Source organism: Lipophrys pholis (genome assembly GCF_963383615.2).
Source record: "Lipophrys pholis genome assembly, chromosome: 2".
In the NCBI taxonomy this organism is placed as follows: domain Eukaryota; kingdom Metazoa; phylum Chordata; class Actinopteri; order Blenniiformes; family Blenniidae; genus Lipophrys; species Lipophrys pholis.
Genome location: NC_137636.1, coordinates 8,302,522 through 8,314,978, shown reverse-complemented (window position 1 = coordinate 8,314,978; position 12,457 = coordinate 8,302,522). Strand labels below are relative to the sequence as shown.

Sequence of the window (12,457 nt, the reverse complement as noted above, 5' to 3'; positions counted from 1 at the left end):
GATAATGACCAAACTGATCGAAGTTTAATGGTTCTCATCATTATCGACACACACACACACACACACACACACACACACACACACACACACACACACACACACACACACACACACACACACACACACACACACACACACACACACACACACACACACACACACACACACGCACAAATACTTTGATAACTCATCGCAGTGATAATGATAACAGAGAGCCAGGTAAGCTGAATTCATCTTCAGCTTTTTCATAAAGGCCTATTAGGGGATGATTAAAGGATCTCTGCTCACAAGACTTCAGCACAGAACAGAAAATGATTTGCCAGTCACAGAGCAGGTGAATTACACTGGATAAGAAAGCTAGTGCTGTCTGCCATCATTTGCCAGACTGAGAATCAGGCTGTTAGTCTATTAACCCCATTTTACTGTACGATCTTAGCAGTTTTACATCAATAGCAGATGGATAAAATATCACAAAACACACACTTCTTTCCTAAGCCTTAGAGCCTGAAGTCTTTTTCAGCTGCAGTGTCCTTATAAATAAAGTCAGTTTATCATGTCAAGGCTGCAACAAATAATGCACTGCTACATAAGCCAAGCTTTCTTTATTGTAAAAGATTATTTCACAATACAAAGAAGATCTTTTGACTAATACAAGCATTACTTTTCGCAGATGCTTGTTTTGTCCAATTTACGCTGCAAACCTGTAACATATTTTCTTTATCATCCCACGTAAATCAAAAAGACTAAGAATATTCACTATAGATTAAGTAAAAGCAAAAGAAGTTAATGGATCCTTTTAAAAACACATCAATGAATTAATCATTTATAACTATGGTTTCTACCAGGTTTATGTCATGTAATCAAATAACCATGTGGTTGTTTATCTCATATGACAAATTCAAATAACTGTTTATCAACACGCAAATAGTGAGGTAATTAACTCACCCTACAAGGGGAAAAACATCAGGTTATATGAATGGAATCCTTGTAATTATGTTTCTGAACATAACACAAAACTATTTTATAGCCCATATCAAAGCGATTCAACAAATTACTGCCCTAAGTTATATGAGGTATTAGTGATACTCCGTTCTGAGGAATAATCTGAATGTCAACTTAATAATAGCCATCATACTTAGTAATTTCCATCAAATTAACTTAAAAGGCAGAAAAGAAGGGAAAAAAAACAGGAACTATCCACAAACTTATAATTACCTGCATTTACTCTGCAGGCATGCTTGCACATGGACAGTGCACTGCCTAACTGTTATGACGTCTCTCTGAATGGTCTTGTTTGGTTTCCCTAATCTACCCCTGCTGCCTCAGCCAAACAGATGTTGACTTTACTTGTGGATTCATACAGCAGCTCCGAGGCATCTGCACAGGGTTAAATACAAGGGTAGTACTTTTGTACACCAAAAGAAAAGAAGGAAAGACAGAAAGAAAGACAGAGAGACAAAAAGAAGGAAAGAAAGAACGAACAATCCCTCCATACTTCATGTAAGCCACCAGTTTATTTTTAATAGTACCAAAAAAAAAGCCCTCTGTTGGCATTCGAGCGTGGAAAACAAGTGTACTCTGAAAATATACATATTGAGATTGGCCTAAAATCCCTTGCATTTTAATATTTGATGCCTTGTTAGAAGAGCGACACTGGTGAGGTGTTTGTCTCTGTTGTCTCTCCTGATCTCTGGCACACCGGGCCCTGTGGGAGTGAGTTAGTGAGACTTGGCCACGGACATTTTCCTGAAGCCCCCAGAACAAAACAGGCAAGTCTTGACAATCTGTCCGCCACCGAGTCGTCACACAATCAGTTGCAGGAAACCAATCCCTAAATAGCAGTGATTCATCTCTTCATCACACACAATGCCAGTACACAGTGCACAAAGAAGCTCTCTCTTCCCCCCTCTCTCTCTCTCTCTCTCTCTCTCTCTCGCTCTCTGCGTGTCTTACCCTATCTGTCTCAACCCCCCACCACCACACCCCCAGTGTGGTCTCTCATGCTGCTTAAAAATAAGTGCTTCTCCCAGCTTTCTTTGCCCTGTGATTTACTGGCAGTGTTTAACTGCAGGGCAGCATCTTTTATCGTTACATGATCTGGGGCTGAAAGCTGACAAAATGGAATCTCTATGCAAGTACTTTTGTATGTGAGTAAGTGTATGTTCGGGGCAAGTAAGAGAGAACGGAGGAATAAAGAACTTGTGAGAAACATTTGTCTAAGTGCAATTTAAATCCACCCAGCCTCCCGGTGCTGTGTGTGTGTGTGTGTGTGTGTGTGTGTGTGTGTGTGTGTGTGTGTGTGTGTGTGTGTGTGTGTGTGTGTGTGTGTGTGTGTGTGTGTGTGTGTGTGTGTGTGTGTGTGTGTGTGTCTGTGTTTGTCATTCCACTAAATGGTTTCTTCCTTGACTTGATGGAGCAAGTGCCATCTCAAGGGAACGGGTTACACCACACAACGAAGTAGAGCGCTTTGAGAATGGTGAAAAGCTCAGAACATTAGTGCCATCCATTTACGAGAGGTAGAATATAGATATGAAATACCAGACTTGCGCTTTGCCGTATTCTCATCTGCGTATTCACGCATGTTTTTATGTTGTCCTGATAACTTTTCCATAAAATGGCAGCGAGCCCATTGCTGCATTAGGCAAGCCACTTTTATTCCTTGCTCCTCTTTGTGAGATAAATCTCAGTCAGATACGCAAGTCATCGTGCACTCGTTGTTGACTGTCCACGGCTGCATTTTTTAAATATCAGTATCTGTACAGTATGCGACCAGATCATCGCCAGTGGATAATCAGGCCTACACAACAGGTTCAGCATATCGTTACAGCCCTGATGATCCATCAAGATGACGTGTGAAGGTCAGAGTAGCCGTGACCAACACAGCTGTCACATCTCCTCCCAGCACCCTCTTGGCTAACTGGCCTTCCAAAACACTCAGCACAAAACACGGCCAACTGGGGAGCACAAGGGGCCAGGGCCAACAGAGCATTGCCTATCACCCAGGCCGGGCTTGTATCACAACATGATCATACTCCACACAATAGCACAAGATGAGTTGAAAAGGCGAATCAGAACTGGTTTTTGATGTAATGCCATTGCAGTGATGATAAGATAGCTAGTTGGCCTTCCTTCCAATGAAACACATAATGCCGTCTATAAGTATTGGCTTTTCCAAATTCAATTCCACACGCCAAATTTTTTTAAATGACTACCAGCACTGCTGGACAAGAGGAAATGGATAGAGTGAAGCTGTGCAAGGGAGCAGATGTGAATCCACTTTGATTTCACTGCTTATGTGTGTGAGTGTGGAGCTTCTATTAAATGGATCTACTGTCTCCTTGATCAAGGGAGTCAATAAAGGGCCAGTCCTGTCAAAGCCTCAGGGGTAAGTGTGTATGCACATATGTGTCCGTGTGTGTATATGTGTGCCTGTGTCTGTGTTGTGGACAGATTTTGAAGTACTCTGACAGGTGAGTGATTGAGTGCTTTCATTTCCCTCCAGCGACAACAAGAAACACACACACACACACACACACACACACACACACACACACACACACACACACACACACACACACACACACAGGAACATGCGCACGCACGCACGCAACCACACACACACACACACACACACACACATATACACAAAGTGCTGGATGAAGAGAGAGAGAGCAAGAGTGAGAGGAAGAGAGAGCTGTTGTTTCCTAAAGGATGCTGCTCCTGCCTGCATGCTTAAATTAGCTCTAAATGTTTGGATTACACACGGGAGCTCTCACAGAGGATTTAGCAGCCATAGCCTAGAGTCCAGGGGATGTGTGGTTGTTTCCATCTACATCCACATGCAAAAGTGCACATGCACTTACACACATACGCAGACACACACACACATAGATATGAGCTCTTTCAAATCAAAAGTCAGTCAAATATCACTCTTTTCTCTGTACCCTCGGCAACTCATTCTTTCCATCCAAAAGGAAGTAAAGATGGAGAAAATTTTTATTTCAAAAAGATTTTAAAGCATTGCAGAGATTTTAAATGGTGTAACCACCGAATTCTGTTCATTAGGTTTATTGGTATGGGGAGGTACTTTCTCAAAAGTGCAGTCCTTTTGGCTTCGTTTAGTGGGGGGAGGATAGGGTATGTTCGCAGATGCAGAGACAGAGGAGAGAAAAGGAGAAGGGGAATGAAGGAGGTCAGCGCCCCCAGCCTCAGATAAAGGCCCTCTCCCTCCCTTCTGCCTCAGCTTTCGAAGCCCCTGCCAGGATAGAGAGGCGTCTCACGTTACAGCTGTCTCTCAGTGTCATCGTTCAGAAAGAGAGAGCACAAGTGGGAGAGAGAGAGAAACAGAGAGAGACAGACAGACAAACAGACGGGGAGAGGGGGAAAACGGGACAATGCCACAGACTGAGTAGGGCTAGGCTTTCAGAGCTGGACAAGAGAAAAACTACAACAGCGCAGCAGCAGGTTCAACTGGATGAGAAAACTCACTTGGCAGCCCGGTGGTGTTTTTAATAAGCTGTTAATGCGACATAAATTTTCACTACAACGTAGAAGCGTTTTGAAATCACTGAAATGTGCTTTGACCTTTTCATGACAAATTATTTCGAAAGGTAGCGCGAACATACTTACTCAGATCATTTCCTCCACACCATCTGGGACTAACTGAACACCCTGACAATTTCCTCAGAAGAAAAAAGGGGAAATTATTTTTCAATACCTTGTTTAGTGTGCTGAGAGAACAAGAGTAAGTAAGAGTAAGTGAGATAACTGGGACTCTAAGACTGCGTGCTATAGGGCTTCTGAGGATTAGACACCGTTGAGTTGCCTCTCTACACATGAGCATCCTATTTTAACCTTAAAATGCTAAAAACAGCAGCTTGTCCCTGGTCCAGTAATGACTAATCCAATGACTGCTCACATTTCTGCCTGCACAACTAACAAGGTCAGGCCACGCAGGTCAGTTCTAAGATAAGTTCATTTCAGTCTGTTTCTTTCCTTGATAGAAGCAGAGGATAGTCCTCAATTCATAAAAACTTTATGAAGAAAAAAATGCAGTATATGCAGATTTTTGCTGCAAACTATAGCACTTAACACAGCCGCCACAGCAAGGACCGATTGTATCAGTGTCTTACATAAAACACGTCTCTGAACAAATGCACATATAGCTATTGTGAAGCTATAAACTGCGTTCCTATTTGTTTGTCCTCCATCCTTGTCATTTCTCATGGTGCTACGTAGGAGTTAAATATTTTAAATTCTGGCTTCGCTTGGAGCAGGCTTTGCCAGCGCAGCTAAAATAAAAAGCCTTTGTGACAGCAGTGACCAGATTTTAAATGCTGGAGAAGATCAATAAAAGGGGGCTGTCGAGGCGCAATCTCATGCATTTGTGTGTGTACATGTTCGTGTGCGAGTGTGTCCTTTCCCTATGCATAAATGCTTGCGTTCTGACAGCCAGTGTGTGTGTGTGTGTGTGTGTGTGTGTGTGTGTGTGTGTGTGTGTGTGTGTGTGTGTGTGTGTGTGTGTGTGTGTGTCAAGCTGTTTGTATTTGTAGGCTGTGTGTCACCGTGTGTACGTGCATCCTAACACCTACCAAGGCTCACAGCTCCCTCGGCTGCTACAAGCTATTCTATAGTATCATCAAGAACCAACTGACCCAGGAGGCACACCAATAGAGAAACCAATATCATTCCCATTCCAACATCTGAAACCTTCTTCCTATTTCTTTTCCATTCCCAGTATCCTTTCCCCCATCTGAGCGCAGTCAGCATGGGAGAATTGTCGAGAAATGTGTAAATACAGGCCCCCTGCTACAGATTGAGAGTGTCAAGGTGTGGTAAACGTCAAACCAAATAGCAGGTTTTCCAGACCTCATTGCCATTTCCACAGTCAAGTTCCTACTGAAACAGAATGCTGGGAACCCACACAAATGGGCAGCAATAGGAGGTAAATGAGAGAAAACATTTTGTTTGGCTTTTTCACAGAAAAACAAAATCCCTAACATCATGTTTACGCTGTTCCAATCCAGCCTCATTCAGCTAATGTTAAGAGACTCTGAATGTCTCCATTTCATGAAGCCAAATAAAACTGATGTGATTTCTTTTCAAGAAAAGAAATGCTTTCATAATGCTGCCATGTTTTTTTGTTTCTTGCACTCTTCTGTTTTGTAAAGGCCACATTAAATGGATGCTTTCAGCATCACATAAAGTGATAACCCTCTTCGCGATGTCTTTACCACATGAATATGCGATAGAGACAAACAGTGAATTACAAGGACTTGCTTGCGCGCAGACCTATGGTGAACAAAACACGAGGTACATCTGTATTTTCACCCCCACACTAATGTACAAAACAAAAACAGCCCTGAAGTGGAAAAATCATGAGGACCTTTTGAGACTTCATTAAAAGAAACTACCATGGACTTTCCAAACAAGGCTTCTCTTTGGAGGGGAAAATCAACCTTTTCACCTTGCTGGTGGAAAAACAGACATCCCAACGAGACAGAGCATGCACAAACAACCTTGACTTTCATCAAGGAAATTCTCACATTGAATGATAAATAGAGGCCCAGGGGACGAACAGCAAAGAAGCAGCTTATCGCCTTTCCCTCCCAAATTTGGCCGCTCTGTCTTCTGTCTCCTGAAAGTCAACGCAGGGTGACCCACTTGCACTTTACACTGCCTATTGTTAGGTAATTAATCCACAATATGTAATCCACTCAGAAATGCAGGGGAAAAACTGAAATGGGTGTTGATTTGTTTAGTCTTAATTAACAGTTGAGATTGCTTACTTGTTTCTACAACAACAGACAAATGTGTGCTTCCTCGTTAGCGTACTTTTCAAAACGCATGTCTCACCACATAGATGGCTGCAGATAACTTTGGTCACAGAAAGCTACAAGGCTCGTGTTAAAAGCAGCTGTCACCAAGCATGCGCTTTAGACAATTATTTTGTGTACCCTGATGATTATCAGGACATTCGGTGAACATGCAGCGCTACCGAAATAGCAAGGTTACATAAGGTTAGGTGGATCTTCTGAGAGCTAACCAACTTTCCAGCTGAGAGGACATTAACCTGCGAGGCCATGTAAACACGTATCAATAAGTGAGCCACCTGCACGGCTCTGTATTGAACAAAAACCGGAGGACCAAGTGAGACGTGGAGCAGAGCCGATTTGATCTGAAACAATACCATGTATTATCAATCTGATGCGTATAAGCTTTCAGGGCTTCACTAGTGTCTCTTCTTCTCAATGGAACATTAGTCCTCAAAGGATTAGTGACTACTTCCAAAACATCTGTTAAAGTCCTCAGTTTTTTGGTGCTTTTTTTTTTTTTTTTCTTCTTCCATTTGGTATTCTTGCTTTCAGTGTGTGTCCATGATAGATTCTCAAATAAATGACTTAGCGATGAGAAAGAATAGGAAAGTATGGCCAGGATGAGACTGTGTCTAACATTAGTCCTTGAATCATTTGGTTTACAGGGAGCAGACCTCTGCTTCCTCTCTAAATTTTACAGCTCAGTGTCAGCACTAACATGCAGAGATTTGACAGTGCTCCCAGATGGCCATTATTATCAATAGATTGTTTGTGGGTCTTATTAATCTCTGACTAAATATAACACACTGACATCAATGCCATGAAATATTAAGACTGGAAGTTACTCACACTCTATTAAGCACTTTGCATGGACCATAAAAACAATGTTGGCTATACCTTTGCACATTTGCACATTGGCATATGTGTGCTAGTGCAGAATTTGATCTTTTGTCATTATTAATAGTGTTCTCCTATTGGGCCACATTATCTTGACACATTAAAAATGCAGAAAATAGCACAAGAGTCACAAGTGACATGCTATTGAGCAACAGTGGACTAATATTCAATGAATTTCGTTTGAAATAGCTGCTCATTTTTAAGGATTTCTCTTACATGATGGATAAATACAGAGTTGAATGTTGAATTTTATTCAGTTGCATTGTAGGAATCATCCTTGGTACAGATTCAAACACAGCTATAATACTGTTGTGTTCAGTTATATCATGATTAAAGGGCACACACCACAACAGTGTGAAGGTTTCTAGAACCAATTGAAGGTAACGGAGCACTTCACTTCGCCACATTATCTGACTGGATCTTCATTTCTTCTGCTCGAGGTAAGAGAATCCCTGAATGATAGCGGCTAACACTGTTGCCACAAACTAAACAACAGTTTAGAGTGACATCAAAACGCAACGACAAAAAGATAAAAACAATGAAAAAGTTGGTTAAAGCACAAAAGAACAGGTGTATTTGCCTTGTTCATTTCAAATGGATTAGTGGTTTCCAGATTTAAAGGAAATAGATTCAACTTTACATCTGTGCACTTGCAATTCCAACTGACGGCGACTTTTACATGATATGCGTTGCACCTACTGTGATTGGGAAACAAAGCAATAGCGTAACATGTAGTCATCTGCGCACTTCCTCATCCCTGTAACTTGATTGCTATATCGTGTACACTTTATAAAACTCACTTCATTTTCCAAAGAACACAAACTATAGGTTTCCTCCATGAAAAAGAAGATAGCCCCATATTCAATAGTAAGGGATTATGGAGAATACAGCCTTGTGTGCACATGGGATTGTCTTCTCAAAAGCTGTCCAAGTTCTGTCAGATTCAGCACCCCCAGACACAGAGCTCGTGAACCTAATTTCACCTAATCAGCTTAGTCAATAGCAACCGTTTGCCGTGACTTTGGTAGACATGCAAATAGGGCTTAACTATGTCTATCCTTAATTCCTGAATGTTCAAGTCAAGCAGAAGTCCTCCTTTATCTCTTCAAAAACAACAGTTCCAATTTGAGGAAGGAAAAGAGAAGCAGAGAGAGAGAGAGAGAGAGAGAGAGAGAGAGAGAGAGAGAGAGAGAGAGAGAGAGAGAGCAAGAGACCATAAAACTCCAGCAGAGTTGACTTTTTTTTTCCTGGCCTGGCAAGGAGAGACATCTCTGATTTGAGTGTGCTTGAGGTAGCACAGTGTGCTTTCATTTCAAACCAACATGCCAAACAAACTCTGACAGATTTGTTCCCCTTTTTTCACTTTTGCTCTTGCTCACTCTCTCAAATTATGGCAAAACACAGTGCACAAATACATTAGTACTTCTTCTTGGTTGTATGTTCAGCTGCAGGATGTGCGCGCGCGCAGACAGAGACACACACACACACACACAGAGATTCAAACAAATCTGCACAAAATGACACTTAACAATAGACAGTTGTAATAGTGATAGAAAACTGGGAGACACTGTTCCGTTTCAATTCACTGATACCACTAATGGCTTCTTAGCAGCTCCATGAAATCAAGCAGCTGTCATGTCGATGCATCAGCAGTGAGAGGAGGGAGAGCCATCCCCATAAGGACAGAAGCACCGCGCCTTCATGTTTGGCTAAACATCTGCTCCTCTGCACTCCAGCTTTGCAGCAATAAACGGGCAAACAAAAGAGGTGGGAGGTGAAATGATCAGATTTTCCATTTCAAAGCATTTGTTCAGTTTGTTTTCTTTTTACGCCCCCCCCCCCCCCTCTCCTCCTCTTTCTTAAACTGCTTACAGCATATGGGGAAGAAAGTGGGGCCAAATTTTTAACAGTAAGGGACAGAGCGTGAGCTAAAAACAACACCTTTTGTAAGATGGATGACAGAAATTAAATAGGGTCACCATTTTACAGCCTGCCAAGATCCTCCTATCTAAACTGTTGCAGACAAGTAACAGCTTAGTCGTTGGTGATCTAAACTGTGTGTGCAGTTTATGACGACACAAATGTGAGCACACACGTTTCAAACTTGGCAATTTTTGCGAATCCATCATTCGGACATCAATTCAACTTTACAAAAAAACAGCCAACAACCTTTTATAACTACACCAATGTTTGTGATCCAAATAAGTTATAATATCCAGATGTAAGGTTGATGCTAATAAATTAGGCCTAATACACCTTCCTGTCTTTCTGTCCTCCTCCTACCTCCTCCATTCATTCATGTTTACGCAGCTCTGAGCAAAACGCTGGTCTGCATTTAACAATATTTAGTTAAAACACATAAACAGGTTTCCCTAAATGCGGCTGTCATAAAACATCTCCATGTTTCTACCTGCCCCTGTGGCATTTAATTTTTTTTTTTTTTAAAGTCCCCGTCATGAAAAAAAATTACAGCACGTCGCTTTAAATGTGCTTTTTAAAGGCAAAACCTCTCACTTATAAACACTAACTACCCCCTTTTGGGATAAACTGGCTTCAAATGCCCACTCCGCAATTTTTACAATCTCCTCTGTGAAAGTACACGCAAGATGTGATCTCGAGACTAAAGTCTAAAACTTTGGTTAAAAAAAAAAAAAAAAAAAACAGAAGAAAGAAACTTGAAAGGAAAAAAAAAAACGTGGATCCATTTCCTTTTAAAGTCGCCAGTCTGTTTGTGTGTATGTGTGCGAGAAGAGAGCGAGAGAAGAGAGGAGGAGGAGGGGGGGGGGGGGGTGCGCTTGAGGGGCGAATTTAAAATAACCAAGATGGCGAGAGGCTTGTTGTTTTGGAAGGGGCAGGGAAAAAAAATGGAGGATATTGTAATATACACAAAGGGATAAATTTCAACAACTCGGGCCGAGCTCGCCTCGCTGCACGCGCACCGCTCGGTTTGAGGAAGCGACCGCGGCGCATGCAGGCAGGCAGCTCCCCGTCAGGCTGCCCGCAGCAACACGACCAAAAACAAAAACCAGCTCAAAACTCGAAAAACACACGAATATAACACATCCAGATATAGAAAGGGGGGTGGATATATTTATGTATTTGTCGCTAATTGTTTTTTTTAATTTTTTTTTTATTTTGGCGTCGAGGGACTGAGGAGCTGGATGGATCTGAGCGGACGGACACAGCGGAGGAGCAGCAGTGAGTCTGTCCACTGCCTCGCGGCTCTCTCGCCCCCCTTCCAACGGTTACAACATCCAACGGCACAAAACAAAACCGACACATCCCCCGAACAATTAAACGGCCGACACAACAAAACCTTTACGCGAGAAGAAGAACAAAAAGTTCAATTCCATTAAAAAAACAAACAAACAAACAAACGAAACAAGTTATCAAATACGACCGAGCGAAGCGGTGCGAGAAAGGGAAGAGGGACACAAAGACGATTCCCACTATCAGGTCAGCGCTGTGAAGAGGAGAAGAAGGGAAAACACTTGGTTTTTCGGTTAAAACGGCCAAAAACTTTGACCCGAACGAACCGCTAACCGCGACCCGAAACGATGACCGGATGAAAAAAAAAACACCGAAGCCAGAAAGCAAGAAACTGTGTGTAAAGCAGTAGTTTTCTTTTTTCTCTTTTTTTTTTCTCCTTCTTTTACTCTAAAGAGCTTAAAGAAAGTCGAAGCGGAGCCGGAGCTCTACGCAGCTCATCGCTTGTTCTGTGATGGGGCGAAGAGAGAGAGAGAGAGAGAGGAAAAAAGCGTCCGTGAAAATAAAACACTTACCTTCTTTTAGTTTCGACACTTTACTTATTTCCAACGTGGGTTTCTAGTTCAACTAACACTTCGGCTCGGTCTTCTTGTCGCCTCTTTTTTTCCTTGGTCGGTTTTGGTTATGAAAGAGGTCGGGGACGAATGATAAAGAAGGGAATTGGGCAGTAATTGAGTCTCGGTGTGTGAGTGTGTGTGTGTGTGTTAGTTACTAACAGCAGATTGAAGGAGACTCTTCTCAAGGTTTATTCAGCTCCACTTCAAGGAACCGACCTGACGTCAGCTCACTACTGCCACACAAAGAAAACTTATTATTTGTGCGGCGGTCCGGGGGAAAGGACGGATACTGTAATTGACCGTTATTACTTTAAATGCGACATTTGTCATTAGCTACCAAAAGGGACGCGGCGGTAACTTTTATTTTGTCGTGTTTGGTTTGGTTGGCGTCACGTCACGCGTGTAAACAAATAGCGTCAAAATAATAATAATAATAACAATAATGATTAAAAAAATGATTTCAACTTTTATCAACTTGTTCATTTATAGAAATTATTTTTGTATTAATGGCGACTTTACGTTTTTTGATTTAAAATGTGTTTTTACACATTAAAATAAAAATGTTGTTTTTACTTATATATACACCTGACAGTGTTTTAGTGTTGGTTTTTTTCCTCTTTTTTTGGGAAAGTTAAACTGATTAGTGGGAACCTACCAGATCAGTTCTTTTTTTGTGTGCTTTTTTAAGGTAACATCATTTTAAAAATTCTTTTACCGTAGTTATCAATTATATAAACTGAAGGATAAAGTGATGCCACACATTCATTGCCATCTATCTATCTATCTATCTATCTATCTATCTATCTATCTATCTATCTATCTATCTATCTATCTATCTATCTATCTATCTATCTATCTATCTATCTGTCTATCTATCTGTCTGTCTGTCTGTCAACTCTGATCAAAATTACACGTGTCTCC

General features: G+C 41.6%; 1 protein-coding gene across 6 annotated transcripts in view; it reads right to left on the bottom strand.

The window, feature by feature from the left end:
* Positions 1 to 11,703, bottom strand: part of baz2ba (bromodomain adjacent to zinc finger domain, 2Ba) — a 68,969-nt gene extending 57,266 nt beyond the window's left edge. For all 6 annotated transcript variants that reach the window (XM_080493506.1, XM_080493507.1, XM_080493510.1 and 3 more), the window contains exon 1: positions 11,495 to 11,703. The gene's annotated coding sequence lies outside the window, so the exon portion shown is untranslated. The remainder of the gene's footprint in view (positions 1 to 11,494) is intronic.
* Between the last annotated feature and the right edge of the window lie 754 nt (positions 11,704 to 12,457).